The 19,848-nt window shown below is 49.0% G+C and overlaps 1 protein-coding gene across 1 annotated transcript in view; it reads left to right on the plus strand.

Moving 5' to 3' along the window:
- The window catches only part of esr1 (estrogen receptor 1), a 465,450-nt gene that overhangs the window by 220,289 nt on the left and 225,313 nt on the right, over positions 1-19,848 (plus strand). The window lies entirely within an intron of this gene.

Below are 19,848 nucleotides of genomic sequence, written 5' to 3' on the forward strand. Positions count from 1 at the left end.
TAGCCTGATTCAATTTAAGGTGCTACATAGAGCACACATAACGGGAGAAAGGTTGAGCAGGTTCTTCGGGGTGGAGGACAAGTGTGGGAGGTGCGGCAGAAGCCCGGCAAACCACACACATATGTTTTGGTCGTGCCCGGCACTGGAGGGGTATTGGAGGGGAGTGACGGGAGTGATTTCAAAGGTGGTGAAGGTCCGGGTCAAACCAGGCTGGGGGTTAGCTTTATTTGGAGTTGCAGATGAGCCGGGAGTGCAGGAGGCGAAAGAGGCCGATGTTGTGGCCTTTGCGTCCCTAGTAGCCCGGCGTAGGATTTTACTCATGTGGAAGGAAGCGAAACCCCCCGGACTGGAGGCCTGGATAAACGATATGGCGGGGTTCATAAAACTGGAGCAGATGAAGTTTGCGCTGAGAGGATCGGCTCAAGGGTTCACCAGGCGGTGGCAGCCATTCCTCGACTACCTAGGGGAACGTTAGAGGGAAGATAGATGACCAGCAGCAGCAACCCAGGGGGAGGGGGGGGGAAGTTTTATTTTATGTTAATTGATTAGTTTACCATGTTGGTTAGTTACTTGTTATTAGACTGTGGTTATTATGTTACATGTACTGTTAAATTTTCTTTTTCTTATGTTTAATGTGTAAGGGGAAGAAATTGTGATCGAAAAATTTTCAATAAAATATATTTTTAAAAAAAGATTATGTCATAATTTGGATCAAAGATCTGCATGATGGCCGTATCACTTGATCCTTGTAGGGGGGACTGACCCCTGCTGAACAAATCATAGACTAGTTCAATCAGTGATGAACTTCACCTCCCACCAAGACATCGCAAGGCCCATAGCCCAACAGGAGGAAGATCAATGTCTCAACCTAAAGCAGAATGACCAAAGGGAGGAATTCCAAGTGCAGCTCACAGCCAATTGAGAACATTTTCACACATCCAAATCAATTGCAGAACAGTGGATCAAATTAGGTGTAAGACTCTTGTGTCCAGATTACACCACACTGTTTAGCTTTGTTCTGCCATTCACACATTCTAATCTCTTTATGTGCCACTATCAGCACCCTTCTTAGTCTTAATCACAGCCATTTACAGTCCCTTTGTCTTTCTGTCCATGATTTCTTTGTCAATCTCCACCTTTCGCTGACCCTCTATCCAGCCCCACTGCTCCATGCCCTCCCCCCAACAACAGTATAAATCTCATCCCATTTCCAGTTCTCTCCAGCATTGACAATGACTCATCCAGACTCAAAATGTTCGCTCCCTTCTCTCTCCACAGATGCTGTCAGACCTGCTGGGATTGTCCAGTATTTTCTGTTTCAGATTCCAGCAGTAATTTGCTTTTATCCAGATTACTAGTCACCGGGACTAGTTTGTTGAAAACAATTCTGTGGTAATATTGTTCTACTGGTCATCCAGAGACCCAGACCTACACTCTGAGCACATGGATCAAATCCAACCGTGGTAGCTGGTGACATTTGAATTCAGCTAATAAGTGTATAATATAAAGCTAATCTCAGTTATGTTGACCACCTATCCGCCTATCTGAAATTTATCATCTCTGCAACAATTTTTGTAGACCTCTTCTGCACTCTCTCCAATTTGATCGCATCCTTCCGACCGTGTGACACCCAGAACTGTACACAATACTCCAGCTGAGGTCTAACGAGTGCCTTGCATAACCTCAGGTCATCATAACCCCCTTGCTCTTGTACTCGGTTTCTCTATTAATAAAGCCCAGAATACTCTATGCTTTATTAACTTAAGCAGTCCACCTGCAAATGCAGCAAGACCTGGACAACATCCATGCTTGGGCTGATAAGTGGCATGTAACATACGCGCCACACAAGTGCAGGCAATGACCATCTCCAATAAGAGTGAATCAAACCATCACCCCTTGACATTCAATGGCATTAGCATCACTGAATCCCCAATTCCCGAACCAGCCTGCCCGAACAGGCGCCGGAATGCGGCGACATGGGGCTCTTCATTTGACGCCAACTTGTGACAATAAGCGATTTTCATTTCATTTAATTTTCATTTCAATTTTCAATATCCTGGGGGAGGTTACCATTGACCAGAAACTGAACTAGACTAACCGTATAAATACTGTGGCTTCAAGAGCAAGTCAAAGGCTAGGAATCCTGTGGCAAGTAACTCACCTCTGACTCCCCAAAGCCTGTCCACTACCTGTAAGGCACAAGTCAGGAGTGTGATGGAAGACAACCCACTTGCCTGGACGAGTGCAGCTCCAACAACACTCCAGAAGCTCAACACCATCCTGGACAAAGCAGCCCGCTTGATTGGCACCCCATCCACGAACATTCACTCCTCCACCACCGATGCAAGGGAAAGAAGTAAATCCTGCACTCTGGATCCCACTACCTCGAGGAACCTCCTGTAGATACATGAAGACCCATGGCAGAAACTTGTGACCTTGAATAGACGTCATCTTCAAGTTGAGGGACAGCCAAAGACAGTGTTATTGATAGTGTATCTTCACACCCGTATACTGGGTTTTTTTGCCCATTGGGGAATAGTAGGGTAAGTGGTGGAAGGATTTCCGAGCTGATTATCAGCCTGTTGAACCACGTTAAATGCTCTTTCCATGGGCAACAGGTCCTGGCATTGGACTTGAACCTGGAGAATCTGGTCCAGCGGTAGGGACGCTACCATGAAGCCACAAGGCCTCAGCCGAAGACAATGATGAGCTGGCTCAGTAACAGGTGTAAGATATTTGTAAGATTTTAAAATCAAGCCATCAACGACGATAGCCTGTGAAGAACGAAATTAGTCTCAGAACAGATTGAAAAAAGAGGCTTAACGTTTTTGTTTTGCATTTTAATAGAAGTCAAAGAATTAACCAGGAGTAAATTGTGTTGCTTACTGAATACTCTGCATTGAACAGCTTACTTACTCAGGAATAATTGAACTGTGAAGATCAAAACTGTGGATTATGTTAAACAGAAACAAAAGCGATCAGAAACGCGATACTATAATCTGGAACAGAAAATAAAGCAATCCTGCTGCTGGCCAGGTGTGGTGTACTCAAAATGGCCCACCCATGTTCTCGTGCAGTGATAAAGTGAACAGATACGTGTGAACTCCGCTCAGTACGGCTGAATTGTTGAACACACTGGGGCCAAATCTGCACTGGCCAGGATCCCAGCAGTCACGCCCTCCACTGTGGGCACAACCTGTACCTGGCAGGTTCACAGTATCGGGAAATCTGACGTCTCTGCCTAGTTGGTCTTGAAGAGGTTCTGGGCCAACACCACCCCATCATCTGACCCCCCCCCCCCCCCCCCCCCCCCCCCCCCCCCACACACACACGCACACACACCAGTCCCCAACAACAATGAAACACAGAAATTGGCCTCCAACAACAAATCCCTCTCCCCCGCTCACCTGCCCTCTCAAACTCTGAAGAAAAACAAGGGAGTTCCTGCCGGTGGACTGGTCAATCTTTAGCCTTTACATCATCAGGACAGATTATCTGGTCTTGCAAGTCATTGTTATGAAGTTATGAAAGCATAGGATCATAGAGTAGTTACAGTACAAGAGAAAGTCATTCTGTCTGCCACATGAGAGGCAATTTGATCGAAACCTTTAGATCCTGAGGGGTATTGACAGGGTAATGATAATAATCTTTATTAGTGTCACAAGTAAGCATACATTAACACTGCAATGAAGGGTGGATGTGGTTGTCGGAGAATCTAGAACTGGGGCCACTGTTTAAAAATAAGGGATCTTTCATTTAAAACAGAGATGAGGAGAATTTCTTCTCTCAGAGGGTGGTGGGTGAGTCTCCGGAACTCTTCCTCAAAAGGCTGTGGAAGCAGAGTCTTTGAATGTTTTTAACACAGAGCTAGATAGATTCTTGCTTAGCAAGGGGGTAAAAGGTTATCGGGGATAGGCAGAAATGTGGGGTTGTGGTTACAATCAGATCAACCATGATCCTATTGAATGGCGGAACAGGCTTGAGGGGCCGAGAGACCTACTCTGGCTCCTAATTCGTATGTTGATATGCTTGTACCATGGGCGCTATTCTCCCATCGGGAGACTAAGTGCCGACGCCGGAGTGAAAACCGGAGTATTTCACTCCGGCGTCGGAGGCCGTTCCCAGCCGCCTATTCCCCCGGCCCCAAGGGGCTAGGAGCGGCGCCGCGCCATTTACGCGCGCTGGGCCTTGGCGGCGCGTAAAAGTGGCGCCATGTAAATGACACGGCCGGCGCCGCGTAAATTATGTCATCCGCGCATGCGCAGGTTGACTGGCGCCGACCCGCGCATGCGCGGTTGCCGTCCTCCCCGCGGCCGCCCCGTAAGAAGATGTCGGATGGATCTTGTGGGGCGGCGGAGGAAAGGAGGTCTTCCTTCAGAGAGGCCGGCCCGCTGATCGGTGGGCACCGATCGCGGGCCAGACCCCTTTTGAGTCCCCCGCCGGTGCAGGAACCCCCCCCAGCGTTCCCGCGCTGTTCCCGCCGGCAGCGACCAGGTGTGGACGGCGCCGGTGGGAACCTGACGTGTTGGGCAGGCCGCTCGGCCCATCCGGGCGGGAGGATCGCCACTCGCCCGTTACAAACAGCGAGCAGCGATTCTCCGAGCGGTCAGCCGTGATTCTCGCCGCGCCGGTTTGGTGGGGGGGGGGGAAGAATCGCGTGTGGGTGCCGGGGCGGCGTGGCGGGACTCGCGCGGCGCCCGGGGGATCCTCCCACCCGGCGTGGGGGGGGAGGGGGGGGGGGAGAGAATTCCGCCCCATATCTCTGCAAGGGAAAATCATCACTCTCCTCACTGTTCCCCGTTGCTCTGCAAGTTTTGTTCTCCTCAAATGGTTGTCTAATTCTCTTTTGAAAGCTTCAGCTGACTCTGCCTGGAGCACACTCTCAGGCAGTGCATTCTGGACCCTAACCACTCGCTGCACGAGAAGTTTTTTTTCCTCATGTCACCACTGCTTCCTTTCTCAATCATAACTGACTCTCCGCCCTCTGCCAAGGGGAACAGTTTCTTCCCTTCGACTCTGTCCAGAAACCTCATGATTTGAAGAGCTCAATCAAATTACCTTCTTAATCTTCACTCTCCAGAGGAAAGCCCCGACCTCTCCGATGGACTGTTTTCCGAATCACGAGACTGACTGCACTTCAACAAGTATTTCATTGGCAGGTGACTAGAGATCTTGAAAGCCGCTACATAAATGCACCCCTTTCTTTATTTACTTAAAGTCTCATTGGGTAATATCTCTGGACTAGACACTGCCCTTCTAGGTGGCAGAGGTCACGGGGTTTGGTAGGTGTTCTTGAAGGAATTCTATGAAAGGCAACCCTGTGTCTAGGAGACTGTAGAAAGGAAAGAAAAATGGATTTGAAATGAGGTGGCGCTGAGGGAGTAGCAACTGACAGGCAGAAGAAAAAGAGAAAGAAAGTTTTGACATCCCTGAGAAACCAATATGGGTTAAACAATAGCTCAGTGATATGTAAATGAGTCTTAGGGACCCAAGGGTGGCTTTGTGGTGAGTGGATGTGAGTGGCTGAGGAGCCATCCATGGCCAGGCTGGGGAATAAACAACGACTTGACCTCCGAGTGTTTGTTAGTCATTGGCAATAGCTTGACATTTACGTGTTAGCTTGGGGGTTGGTGAGGAGATGGACTTACTGAAGGATGTAAGAGTGCAGAGTTGGTGATCAATTACCAAACTGTACATCTGGAGCTGTATTTCCGACATTACACCATGAGCACACTTCAAAAGTACCACATTAGTTGTAAAGTGATTTCAGACGTCTAGAGGTCACAAAGGGAGCTTTCTAAATGCAAATGATTGAAGTGTCAGCTGTGACTCAGTCGGCAGCTCTCTCATCTCTGAGTTAGGAGGCTGTAGGTGCAACTCCGGAGACCTGAACACAAAAAAGCAAGGCGCCAGCTCCTTAGATCTGTTTCCCGACCTGTGTGACCGCCCCCTTCTATTTGAGCTGACCTTTCCCAACTGTGATCTGTCCCTCCTCTTCTCATAGCATCTTCTACCCCTCCATCTGCAAAATCTGCTGTTCCCTCCTCTGCGTTGTTATTCTCTGCCCCCTACCCCCCTCTTTTGTTGTTATTACTCTTATTCCCATTCCACTTTGCACTCTAGTGCAGCGCTGAAGGAGTGCTGCGCTGCCTGAGATTCCGCCTTTCAGATGTGACATCAAACTTCTCAGGGTGACATAAAAAATCCCATTGCACTATTCTGAGAAAGAGCAGCAGAGTTCCTCCCGGCCAATGTTTATCCCTCAGCCAGAGTCACTGAAACAAATTATCTGGTCGTCATGTCATTGCTGTGTTTGTGGGATCTTGCCATGCACAAATTGGTTGTTGGGTTTCTGACATTACAACAGTCAGCACACTTCAAAAAAAAAGGTACTTCATTGGCAGGATATACTGTGGTTGATAATGGTGCTATATAATTGCAAGTCTTCCTTTGACTTTTGAATTCAGTGGAATATGGAAATGTATTTTATTTTACGTATTATGATATTTATATCACACGAGAATCGTTGCAATGTCTTTCTTCCAACTGCCTCTATTTTTGCTCACTGTCTACGGCCATTTTCAGAAACAGAATTGTCACATTTTGAGCTTTCTGCCTATTTGTTCTAAAGGTGATACATTAAAAAGTCCAGTGGGTTCTCCCAGCCTGTTCTGTATCGTCATGGATGGTGCGCCACTTCCTACCCACACAGAGCCATGTGGTCTCCTGGAGATCTCGGCAACATTTTTTGCTTTCATCATACATACAGCTGCAAGTATTTGAAGAAGCTGCTTTGACGTAAACATATAAAGGCACCGCTGAGATTTGAACTTAGCATCTCCTGTTTACAAGACAGGTGCTTTAGCCATCTAAGCCACCCTGTGAGCCCCTGGATGAAGTAGAAATAAAAGAGGCCAATTTAGGGAACAAAACCTGGAAAATTCCTCCCTGACCCTTTTTAGATGATTAAAATCAGCCACTGCTGAGAGTTAGTTAGGAATTAAATTTTCCCCACAAGGGGTTAACTCCTAGCAAAGCGACAGTATCTGAGGCATGAGGGGCTGCTGTACCTTAGCGACGCACTAGCAGCAGGAGAGCCCTGTACCCTGTGAGGAATCTGGAACCCAACCAATTACAGTGAGCAGACGTGATGGTGACCTGCATCAGGTCTATACAGCTGAATTATTTAAAGGGACACTGCCCCGGATTGTCCGGCTGTTTAAACAGGAGGAAATTGCAGCAGTGGATTCCCAACATGACACAGGCTGCCCACCCCACACACCTCTGAGTGCTGTGCTGCGGTCTTTAAGGACCCACAAAGAGATTTCACCCCTGCCTCAGGTGAGGATTGCAGAGGTTAGCAGCTGGAGTTTGGCCCCATGTTCCTGGATACGGATGGCATGTGGTGTAATGGTATTGTCCCTGGATGAGTAATCCAGAGACCCAGGTTAATATTCTCGGGACCCGGGTTCGAATCCCACCAATAAAAATCTGGAATAAAAAGTCTAATGATGACCATGAAACCATTGTCGATTGTCGTAAAACTCATCTAGTTCACTAATGTCCATCGGGGAAAGAAATATGCCATCCTTGCCTGGTGACTCCAGACTCACAGCAATTTACAAAATTATGAGTGGCATGGACAGAGTGGATAGTCAGAAGCTTTTTCCCAGGGTTGAAAAGTAAATTACTAGGGGACATAGGTTTAAGGTGCGAGGGGGAAAGTTTAGAGGAGATGTGAAAGGCAAGTTTTTTGCACAGAGGGTGGTGAGTGCCCGGAACCCGCTGCCAGGGGAGGTGGTGGAATCATATATGATAGCAGCGTTTAAGAGGCATCTTGACGAATACATGAATTGGATGGGAATAGAGGGATACGGAACCCGGACGTGCAGGAAGTTTTCGTTTAGACAGGTGCAGGCTTGGAGGGCCGAAGGGCCTGTTCCTGTGCTGTACTGTTCATTGTTGTTCTTTGACTCTTAAATACCCTCTGAAGTGGCCTAGCAAGCCACTCAGTTCCAGGGATGGGCAATAAATGCTGGACCAGCCAGCGATGCCCACATCCTCTGAACAAATAAAAAATAAGCAAGTATATGATGTGCATAGCACCCCAACATTCCCCTTGACTCTGCCTTCCCAAGCTTACTCTTGCACACCACTCCCCAGACTAACTAACTTAACCCATCCTTCTCTGTCTTTGCACCTCCTCACATCCCCATCTGACCATCCACCACTGACATTCACCCCTCTCTTATTAAAGTGCCACGCCTATCCCTCAGAGTGAGCCCCAACAAATCTTAGCCATTCATAACACCCACTCAAAGCTTTTCCTCTTCAGAGAGGAAGACAGGAAAGACATGAGGGAAAACCAGAGAATCGGAGGTGGTCCTCCAGCCATCTCCATCCTGCCAGCCGCGGGAGATAAGCTAAGTCTTGGCATGCCTGGGGGTCTCTCAGCAACCTTATAACAGAATTAAATATCACACAGTCACATGGCGCACAACACTTACTCATGTTAACTTGAAGTCAGCGGCTGGTCAAACGTGTGCAGAATGTTGACTTCACACTTCCTTGCCTTGCCGTTTCTGAATCATGGGTGCGATCTTCCCAAAAGGGAACAAAGTCCCTGAACGAGTGAGATTAGCCGTGTGTTTCCCGGTAGCCACAGTGCCGAGAAGCACATGGCTGTTCGATGCAACTCGCTTTGAATAAGGGGCCTCAATGGGGAACGCGCGGCCGAGGCCACACATAGCCCCGTTGTAGCGGGAGATCGGGACGGCATTTTTAATTGCCGTCCTGATCACCGAAAATTTGAACAGAGGGTGGTGAGCGCCCAGAACTTGCTGCCGGGGAGGTGGACGTCACATCTCCCCTAAACTTCCCCCCTCGCATCTTAAAACCGGAAACCCACAAAAAAATTCCGACACCTCCCCCCAGCCTCAGCCCGAACGCAACAAGGGAGGGTCCTGCAACCCCCAATACCTACGGCCAGCATGGCACCTTGGACACACCTCTGTAAGACCAGGAGAATAATCATCGGGACTTTAAAATATATTAAGCAGGATTCTCCAGTCCGCCAGCTGTGTGTTTCTCAGCCTCATGCCTTTCACTGGCGGTGGGATTCTACCTTCCCGCTGATTGTTAATGGGATTTCTCATTGTAACCAGTGAAACCCGCTGGCCGGGATGCGCTGCTGGCGGGAACATTGAATTGCAACGACCGGAGAATTCTGGCCATTGTTTTTTGTTGTTGTTTTCTTCTAACATTTTCTGTTACCAGGGGCGAAATTCTCCGGTATCGGCGCGATGTCCGCCGACTGGCACCCACAACGGCTCAAATCAGTTGGGCATTGCGCCGCCCCAAAGGTGCAGAATGCTTCGCACCTTGGGGAGCCGAGCCCCAACCTTAAGGGGCTAGGCCCGCTCCGGACGAATTTCCGCCCCGCCAGCTGGCGGAAAAGGCCTTTGGTGCCCCGCCAGCTGGCGCGGAAATGACATCTCCGGGCGGCGCATGCGCGGGAGCGTTAGCGGCAGCTGACGGCATTCCCGTGCATGCGCAGTGGAGGGAGTCTCTTCCGCCACCGCCATGGTGGAGACCGTGGCGAAGGCGGAAGGGAAAGAGTGCCCCCACGGCACAGGCCCGCCCGCAGATCGGTGGGCCCCGATCGCGGGCCAGGCCACCGCGGGGGCACCCCCCGGGGCCAGATCGCCCCCGCCTCCCCCCAGGACCCCGGAGCCCGCCCGCACCGCCTTGTCCCGCCGGTAAGGTAGGTGGTTTAATCTACGCCGGCAGGACAGGCATTTTAGCGGCGGGACTTCGGCCCATTCGGGCCGGAGAATCGCGGGGGGGGGGGGGGGCCGCCAACCGGCGCGTCGCGATTCCCGCACCCGCCGAATCTCCGGTGCCGGAGAATTCGGCAAACCGGCGGGGGCGGGATTCACGCCAGCCCCCGGCGATTCTCCGACCCGGCGGGGGTGGAGAATCTCGCCCCAGGTGTGAAAATATTGAAAATGGAGGGGAAGGGCCACTTGGCTGGCAGTCAAGCATCGTCCAATTGGGTAATAAGTCTTTTTGCTTTCCAACTGGTGCAAGCAGGGAGTGCGTCAAAAGGGTGGATGTGTTGGCCAACCAATGGCTGGAGACATGTGATGAAACCTTCAGGAATGTATTTAATCACAGTTGACAACCCTTCTGAGGAGGCACCATCACAGGACTCACGCTCAGATTCACACTCCTTGGCAGGGCAGCAAAGGCAAGTACTTGGTTTCACATGGTGCATCAGATTTTACCTCACTCAGAATGCATTCATTTGGACTTGATGTGGAGATGCCGGCGTTAGACTGGGGTGAGCACAGTAAGGAGTCTTACAACACCAGGTTAAAGTCCAACAGGTTTATTTCAAACACGAGCTTTCGGAGCACTGCTCCTTCCTCAGGTGAATGAAGAGGTATGTTCCAGAAACATATATATAGTCAAAGTCAAAGATGCCAGACAATGCTTAGAATGCGAGCATTTGCAGGTAATTAAGTCTTTACAGATGCAGAGATAAGGCTAACCCCAGGTTAAAGAGATGTGAATTGCCTCAAGCCAGGACAGTTGGTAGGATTTTGCAAGCCCAGGCCAGATTGTGGGGGATGAGTGTAATGCGACATGAATCCAAGGTCCCGGTTGAGGCCGTACTCATGTGTGTGGAACTTGGCTATAAGTTTCTGCTCGGCGATTTTGCGTTGTTGCTTGTGGGTAAGAGTTTTTGTGAGTGTGTATCCTCTGCCATGGGGTAGTATATTGAGTTCAACAGGAATGCAGCGGTCTCGCCTTCTATGCTCTGGGAAACCCTGAAGGCGGTTATTAGGGGGGTTAATCTCTTATGAGGCGTGTGGGGATAAATCTGGGAAAGTGGAGAGGCAGTGGCTGGTGGACTCCATTCTCGAGGCGGTCCGCCAATACTCGATCGCCCTGACACCGGAGTTATTGGCGGAAAGAAATAAATTGCAGACGGAATTCGAGTGGGCAGCTGTGGCACTCAAAGGGGACATTTTATGAATATGAGGAGAAGGCCGATCATCTGTTGGCTCACCGGCTGAGGCGACATGCTGCCTCCCGGGTGATAGTTCAGGTGAGGGACTTGGGTGGCGGGTTGGTTTCTGCCGCAGAGAAAGTTAATGAGGTGTCTGACGCCTTTTGCTGTGGGTTGTATCAGTCAGAGCCTCCGGAGAATAGTTCATTAATGAAGCAATTTTTGGCTGGGTTGAACTTTCCGCATGTGGAGCAGGAGAAAAAGCAGGAGTTGGAGGCACCGATAGGGCCGGAGGAGATCATGAGCTGTATTCAGGTAATGCAGACGGGCAAAGCATCGAGTCCAAATGGGTTCCCCATTGAATTTTACAAACCGTTTGCTGGTCAGTCGGTCCCACTTCTGCTGGATATGTTTAATGATTCCATATCCTGGGAGATGTTGCCAGCCACACTGGTGCAAGCATTATTTTCCTTGATCCAGAAGAAGGAAAAGGATCCCATGGAATGTGGGCCGTACCGGCCTATTTTGTTGTTAAAAACTGATGCTAAGTTGTTGGCTAAGACGTTGGCAATGCGTTTGGAGCCCTGCCTTGCCTGTGGTGATTTCGGAGGAGCAGACTGGATTTGTTAGTGGGTGCCTGGAACGCGCTGCCGGAGGAGGTGGTGGAAGCAGGGACGATAGTGACGTTGAAGGGGCGTCTTGACAAATACATGAATAGGATGGGAATAGAGGGATACGGACCCCGGAAGCGTTGAAGATTTTAGTTTAGACGGGCAGTATGGTCGACGCAGGCTTGGAGGGCTGAAGGGCCTGTTCCTGTGCTGTACTTTTCTTTGTTCTTTCTTAAGGGCTGTCAGTTGTCGGCCAATATCAGGAGATTGTTAAATGTTGTGTTATCGCCCTCCTTAGGGACCGAGCCAGAGGTGATTATTTTGATGGACGAGGAGCAGGCGTTCAATAGGGTTGAGTGGGGTACCTCTTGGAGATCCTGGGGCAGATTGGCATTGGGCCAAAATTTATTTCATGGATTGGGCTTTTGTACAGGGCCCCCACTGAGAGTGTACATACTAATGCCCTGAGCACAGGCTATTTTCAGCTGAAGAGGGGTACAAGGCAGGGGTATCCATTGTCTTTGCTTTTGCTTGCCTTAGCAATCAAGCCGCTGGCCATTGCATTGAGGTCATCTAACAGATGGAGGGAGATAGTGCATGGGGGGAGGGGAGCATAAGGTGTCTTTATATGCGGATGATTTGTTCCTGCATATCATGGACCCACTCTCCAATGTTGAGGAAATAATGGAGTTGCGCAGGAGGTTTGGCTCCTTTTCGGGGTACAATCTGGGCAAGAGTGAATATCTCCGGGTGAACCCTCCAAGGACAGGAGTTGATTTGGTGAGGCTGCCATTTCGTCTGGATTGGGTTAGTTCCGGTATCTGGGAATCCGGGTGGCCGGTGAATGGGCCTCGCTCCATAAACTGAACTTTTCTAGTCTGGTGGATGGGGTAAAGGCCGATTTGAAAAGGTGGGACGCCCTCCCTCTGACCTTATGGGAAGGGTACAGACAGTGAAGATGAATATTCCCCTGAGGTTTTTATTTTTGTTCCAGTGTCTCCCCATCTTTCTTCCCAGGGCTTTCTTTTGCAGGGTTAATAAATAGATATCTACTTTTGTTTGGGCTGGTAAGACTCCTCGGGTCTGTAGGATGTTTTTGCAAAGGGATAGGCAGTCGAGGAGGTTGGCACTACCTAATCTGTTATGTTACTACTGGGCGGCAAATATTGATAAGGTGCGGGGTGATTCAAGGATCCGGACTCTATGGGGACGGAATGTAATGTAAATCCCGGCCATTGTGGGCGGGATCACTTTTTGGCAAAATTGCATATTTGATGCTAAGGCATCAGTATTCACCAAAGAGAAGGAATTGGTAGATGTTGAGTCTGGAGAAGGGTGCGTGGATAGCCTGGGTCACATTGAGATCTAAAAAGACAAGGTGTTGGGCGTATTGAAAAATATTACGGTAGATAAGTCCCCAGGGCCTGATGGGATCTACCCAGAATGCTGAAGGAGGCTAGAGAGGAAATTGCTGAGGCCTTGACAGAAATCTTTGGATCCTCACTGTCTTCAGGTGATGTCCCAGAGGACTGGAGAATAGCCAATGTTGTTCCTCTGTTTAAGAAGGGTAGCAGGATAATCTAGGGAACTACAGGCCGGTGAGCCTTACATCAGTGGTAGGGAAATTACTGGAGGGAATTCTTTGAGACAGGATCTACTCCCATTTGGAAGCAAATGGTCGTATTAGTGAGAGGCAGCATGGTTTTGTGAAGGGGAGGTCGTGTCTCACTAACTTGATAGAGTTTTTGGAAGAGGTCACGAAGATGATTGATGCAGGTAGGGCAGTGGATGTTGTCTATATGGACTTCAGTAAGGCCTTTGACAAGGTCCCTCATGGTAGACTAGTACAAAAGGTGAAGTCACACGGGATCAGGGGTGAGCTGGCAAGATGGATACAGAACTGGCTAGGTCATAGAAGGCAGAGAGTAGCAATGGAAGGATGCTTTTCTAATTGGAGGGCTGTGACTAGTGGTGTTCCGCAGGGATCAGTGCTGGGACCTTTGCTGTTTGTAGTATATATAAATGATTTGGAGGAAAATGTAACTGGTCTGATTAGTAAGTTTGCAGACGACACAAAGGTTGGTGGAATTGTGTTAAGCGATGAGGACTGTCAGAGGACACAGCAGGATTTAGATTGTTTGGAACCTTGGGCGGAGAGATGGCAGATGGAGTTTAATCCGGACAAATGTGAGGTTATGCATTTTGGAAGGTCTAATGCAGGTAGGGAATATACAGTGAATGGTGGAACCCTCAAGAGTATTGAAAGTCAGAGAGATCTAGGTGTACAGGTCCGCAGGTCACTGAAAGGGGCAACACAGGTGGAGAAGGTAGTCAAGAAGGCATACGGCTTGCTTGCCTTCATTGGCCGGGGTATTGAGTATAAGAATTGGCAAGTCATGGTGCAGCTGTATAGAACCTTAGTTAGGCCACACTTGGAGTATAGTGTTCAATTCTGGTCGCCACACTACCAGAAGGATGTGGAGGCTTTAGAGAGGGTGCAGAAGAGATTTACCAGACTGTTGCCTGGTATGGAGGGCATTAGCTATGAGGAGCGGTTGAATAAACTTGGTTTGATCTCACTGGAACGACGGAGGTTGAGGGGCGACCTGATAGAGGTCTACAAAGTTATGAGGGGCATAGACAGAGTGGATAGTCAGAGGCTTTTCCCCAGGGTAGAGGGGTCAATTACTAGGGGGTATAGGTGCGAGGGGCAAGGTTTAGAGTAGATGTACGAGGCAAGTTTTTTTACACAGAGGGTAGTGGGTGCCTGGAACTTGCTACCGGAGGAGGTGGTGGAAGCAGGGACAATGGTGACATTTAAGGGGCATCTTGACAAATACATGAATAGGATGGGAATAGAGGGATACGGACTCAGGAAATGTAGAAGATTGTAGTTTAGTCGGGCAGCATGGTCAGCACGGGCTTGGAGGGCCGAAGGGCCTGTTCCTGTGCTGTACTTTTCTTTGTTCTTTGTTCTTTTGTTCTTTGCCTCGGAGACCTTGGGCGAGCGCCGTTCAGAATTGGTCCCCCACAAATGGGGGCCAGATGGAACGGCACACGTGGCGGTCTCCTAGGGGATCGGAGGCCCACAACTGCATGCCCTTTGGGCAGGGTGGGCCCAGGCATTGCCAAGGTGCTCAGGCCCTCCCATAGTGCAATTGGGTTGAGGGGGTGTCGGGGGTCGCTTCAGGGTCCTTGGAGATCGGGACGCATTTTAAAATGGCTTTTAGATCTCTTGCTAAAAACGGGGCATTATGCGGCCTTGGCCGCGCGTTCCATGCTGAGGCCCCTTATACAACGCAAGTCACGTTGTATAGCCATATGTTTCTCTGCGCTGTTCCCAATTGTTAGAATCGAGCCCCAAGTGTAATTTTTAAAAATATAAATTTAGAGTACCCAATTATTTGTTTCCAATTAAGGGGCAATTTAGCATGCCAATTCACCTAGCCTGCACATCTTTGGGTTATGGGGGTGAGATCCACGCAGATACGGGGAGAATGTGCAAACTCCACACAGACAGTGACCCAGGGCCGGGATCAAAACTGGATCCTCGCCGCCATGAGGCAGCAGTGCTAATCTACTGCGTCACCGTGCTGTCCTTAAGTGTCGTCTGATAGCAGTGGGGAACACACCGGCAGAGCCGCCGAGAAACTCCCTGGAAAACCCACCACAAATGAACTTAGAAATGTTTTCATTAAATTCCGCCTAGAGTTTTTCTTTATTGAGAGAGTTTGGGATGGATTTACCGGCCGTTCACCCCGGCGGGAAATTCCGGTCCCACGCTTGGGCACGGGTTTGCCAGCGTTGACAACGGCAGGACAGGTAGATCGGTGAAACCTGCCCTGTATTGACTTTGTCCCAACTCATTGCTGTCCTCACAGCCCGAGTGTTCCAGCTGTCCCCTATTTATACACGCTCAAGTTACTTAATTAAACAGTGCCCTCCTCCTGTACCCTTTTAAACATCCACCCATTATCGAACCCACTTGCTTTGGTAAAATTCCCTCCATTGAATAGGCCCACTGACTAACTACCTGATAAAATCATTCATCTGTTTTTTGCGTGTAAAAAGAAAATCTTACATTTCTATTGTGTCCTTCAGGACCTAAAGATGTCCCAAATCACTTTGCAACCAATGAAGTATGTTTGAAGTGTAGTGACTGTCGTAACACGGGAAACACAGCAGCAAGCTCCCACAAGCAACATTGAGATTAATGAGCAGATAAATTGTTATCGGTGATGTTGGTTGAGGGAACCTTGCGATCTTCCCATCTACCTGAGTGGGCTGACAAGACCTTGATTTAATGTCTCACTGCCTCCCTCAGCTCAGCACTGGAAGCTTCAGCTTGGGACCAAGTTACTGGAGTGGGGTTTAAACCCACGATTGTCTGCTCAGCGCTGTTGCTAAGCCAAGATTAACTTGAGCCATGACGTTGCCCAAACCATTCCAAGGAAACTTTCATCGGTAATGTTAGACTCTTAAAACATATCCCAAATGAAAACTCCGCCCGTCGACGCCTGTTTGATCGGTAAATAGTCAGGGGATGTGGAGCAAAGGTGAGTAAATGGAGCTGCGGTACAGGCCAGCTGTTACCTAATCGAATGGCAGAATAGGTTTGAGGGGCTGAATGGCCTACTCCCGTACCAATCATCCTATTTTCATAGAATGACCTGTATTCATTGACCACACCATGAGTCCTATAGAAAAGCAGGCAACGTGGATTCGTTGCCATCAACCAACCAGGGAGGTAGTCGCTTCTCAATAAGCTGATCTTTGACACAGGGAGTTGGGGAAGGGTAGGGGTTTATCTCTCTCTCTCTCCAGGTGAAGAATGCTTGTTAAGAATTTGAGTTTGAAACATTTTAAGGAAGTGCTGTCTCTAATCAGTCGGGCGGCAAGGTGACACAGTGGTTAGCACTGCTGCCTCACAGCACCAGCGTCAATTCCGGTCTTGAGTGACTGTCTGTGCGGAGTTTGCACATTGTCCCTGTGTCTGCATGGGTTTCCTCCGGGTGCTCCGGTTTCCTCCCACAGGCCAAAGTTGTGCAGGTGGATTGGCCATGCTAAATTGCCTCTTAGTACCCAAAGGTTAAGGGGATAAGGTGAGGGAGTGGGTCTGGGTAGGGTGCTCTTTCAGTGGGTGGGTGCAGACTTGATGGGCCGAATGGCTTCTTTCTGCATTGTAGGGATTCTACGATCAGTCAGTGCGGGTTGAAGGTAGGCTAAGTTGTATTATTTCTGATGTTAAGATGAATGATAAGAGTTGAAGCTCATTCTGGTAATGACGTTCCATTCAGTCAGGAATTTCATGTAAAATAAACCAGTTGGCTGGCGTACAGTTGTTCCCATCTCTAGAGTGCTCATTAGTCCGCCTTCTGGAGGATAAGAGAAATGCATGAGAAGCAAATATATTGAATGTGAGTGAGAAAAGAACAACTCAAATTCATTACTTGCGCTTTTCATGACCTCCGGATGTCTCACAGTGCTTTCCAACCAATGTAGAACTTTTGAAGTACGTTCCAAAGTAGCAAAGGTGGCAACCAATTTGTGCACAGCAAACTCCAACAAACAGAAAGTGCAATACCAACCAAGTTATCGGCTCTTTTTGATGTTGATTGTGGGATAAATATTGGTCAAGGCCCCAGGGAGAACTCTCCTGCTGCTAGTGCCATGAAACCTTAACATCCAGCTGAGAGGTTATGTGGGGCCTTGTTTTAATGTCTCATCCAAGAGACGGCACCTCCAGCAGTGCTGCACTCCCATCAGTGCTCCCTCAGCACCCCACTGGAGTGGAACCTTGTACCTCAGATACAGGAGTTGCTCACAACTGAGTCTTATAGTCATGGTCCCTGGATCACACTAACATATAGCCTGAGATAGGGCAGTAAATATATACACTTGCTCATGGGGGACATGGAGCCCACTTGCAATATTGAGCAGTGATGCCCAATCGATGAGGGATTATGGTGCAGACCCCTAATTTGGGACTCCTTTGTTTCCTATGATCTGGAATAGCTTTCGTACACGTCACAAATAAACATAGTCCTGAGAAGCCCTTGAAAATTCACTGCACATGTTGAAACACACCCAGAGAGTCCTTGTTAATACCTTGGGGTTGCAAGATATCCCCAATTACTTGGGAGTCTCCCGAGGGTAGGTGGGAGGGCTGCTTGTGGGGAGACAACTTTCACTTAACTTTCTTGCTGCCTCACAACCTCTCCCGCTCTATATCCACCCCCTGTAGGTTGAAGGATAGAGAGAGAGACTGAAAATGGAGGTCAGGACTTTAATAATAATAATCTTTATTGTCACACGTGGGCTTCCATTAACACTGCAATGAAGTTACTGTGAAAAGCCCCTCGTCGCCACATTCCGGTGCCTATTCGGGTACACAGAGGGAGAATTCAGAATGTCCAAATTACCTAACAGCATGTCTTTCGGGACTTCTGAGAGGAAATTGGAGCACCCGGAGGAAACCCACACAGACACGGGGAGAACGTGCAGACTCCACACAGACAGTGACCCAAGCCAGGAATCGAACCCGGGACCCTGGAGCTGTGAAGCAACTGTGCTATCCACTGTGCTCCTGTGCCACCCAAAGGACTGGAAAATACTGGAGATTAACAAATGGATCGCTAACTGTGCTGAGATATATATCACGTGGCTTCCTGCCTCTGGAACCCGGGCACCTTGGCACTGCCAACCTGGCACCCTGGCAGTGTCACCAATGCCCAGGTAGCACTGCTAAGTTGGCAGGGGTACTTCCAGGGTGCCCAGGGATCGGGCCCGGGAGGGCGTACCAGTGGAGGGGTGAGGGGGGGGTTCCTGGAGGCCTTCTTGAGGTAGGGGGGAGGGGAGATGATCGGGGCAGCCAGACAAAATGGTGTCCCGATCTGTGAGGATTCTTTCAAGCTTGCCAGCAGGAAATGACTCGAAGTGTGGCCTGGCGGAGAGAAACTCCCTGAGGCCAAAAAACCCGGCAAAGTGCCATTAAATAGCGGGGTGTTTCCCAGCACTGCAGCTGCTGAAAAACAGCCCACTAAACACTCTCCAAACCCAGACATAGATTTTTTATAGTTAAATCGTGCCCTTTGTTTCTCGGTTTCAATAGGCCAGCAGCAGTTTTCACTTGGCGGGTTTAGGTACCAAATTGTGCAGAGTAGTCGGAGGGACCTTCGACAGTAAGAGTGGTTAATGGCTGGGAAATCAGGAACATTGATCTCCACTCCAATCCGTGACTCTTGACCTGATCTAAGCTGGTGTTGAGGGAGTGCCACACTGTGAGAGGTGCTATATTTCAGATTAGGATTGTCAACTGTGATTAAATGTACTTCGGGAGGTTTCATCACATCAGTTGTCTCCCACACCCCAGCCATTGGTTGGTCAACACATCCATCCTTGTGATGCATGGTCTTCCTACACCAATTGCAAAGCAAAAAGATTCATTACTCAGTTGGATAATGCTTGGCTGGCAGCCAAACATCATTTTCCCTTCCATTTCCAATACTTTTTTTTTTTGAAAAACAATTCATTGAAGGCATTTTCAATAAATACAGAACCAAGAAGTACAAAAGCCAACCGGAATCAAACCCCTCCCTCCCTGCACCCTCCCAACAAACACCTCCCACTCACCTCGCTGTCTTGCCGATGCCCACCCCCTTTTCCAATTTTTCACTGTTAATCTCTGTGCCACCGTGCCTACTTCCCCACCTTCTGTCCTTCCTGCTTTCGCACTGAATTTGATGTTCGTTCCATCCTCATAATTAATTTTGCCAAAACAATCCTGTGCCCAAGACAATGGCTACTGTGGTCCACACTGACAGTATCTCATTAAAACCGGTTTCAGAATTTACACAAGAGGAACTGACTTTTATTAATAATAATAATCATTTATTGTCACAAGTAGGCTTCAATGAAATTACTGTGAGAATACAAAATTATGAGGGACATTGATAGAGCCTTTCCCTGTAGTAGAGGGGTCAATAACCAGGAAGCATATGTTTACGGTAAGGGGCATAAGAGGGGATTTGAGGAAAAGCTTTTTCACCCAGAGGGTAATTGGAATTTAGAATTTGCTGCCTGAAAAGACGGTGGAGGCAGGAATCCTCACAAGATTTAAGAAGCATTTAGATGAGCATTTGAAAGGCCATTGCGTACAAGGCTACGGATCAAGTGCTGGAAAATGCGATTAGAATAGAAAGCTGCTTGATGACTGGCACAGGC

This window comes from Scyliorhinus torazame, chromosome 1 (genome assembly GCF_047496885.1).
Source record: "Scyliorhinus torazame isolate Kashiwa2021f chromosome 1, sScyTor2.1, whole genome shotgun sequence".
Lineage (NCBI taxonomy): Eukaryota > Metazoa > Chordata > Chondrichthyes > Carcharhiniformes > Scyliorhinidae > Scyliorhinus > Scyliorhinus torazame.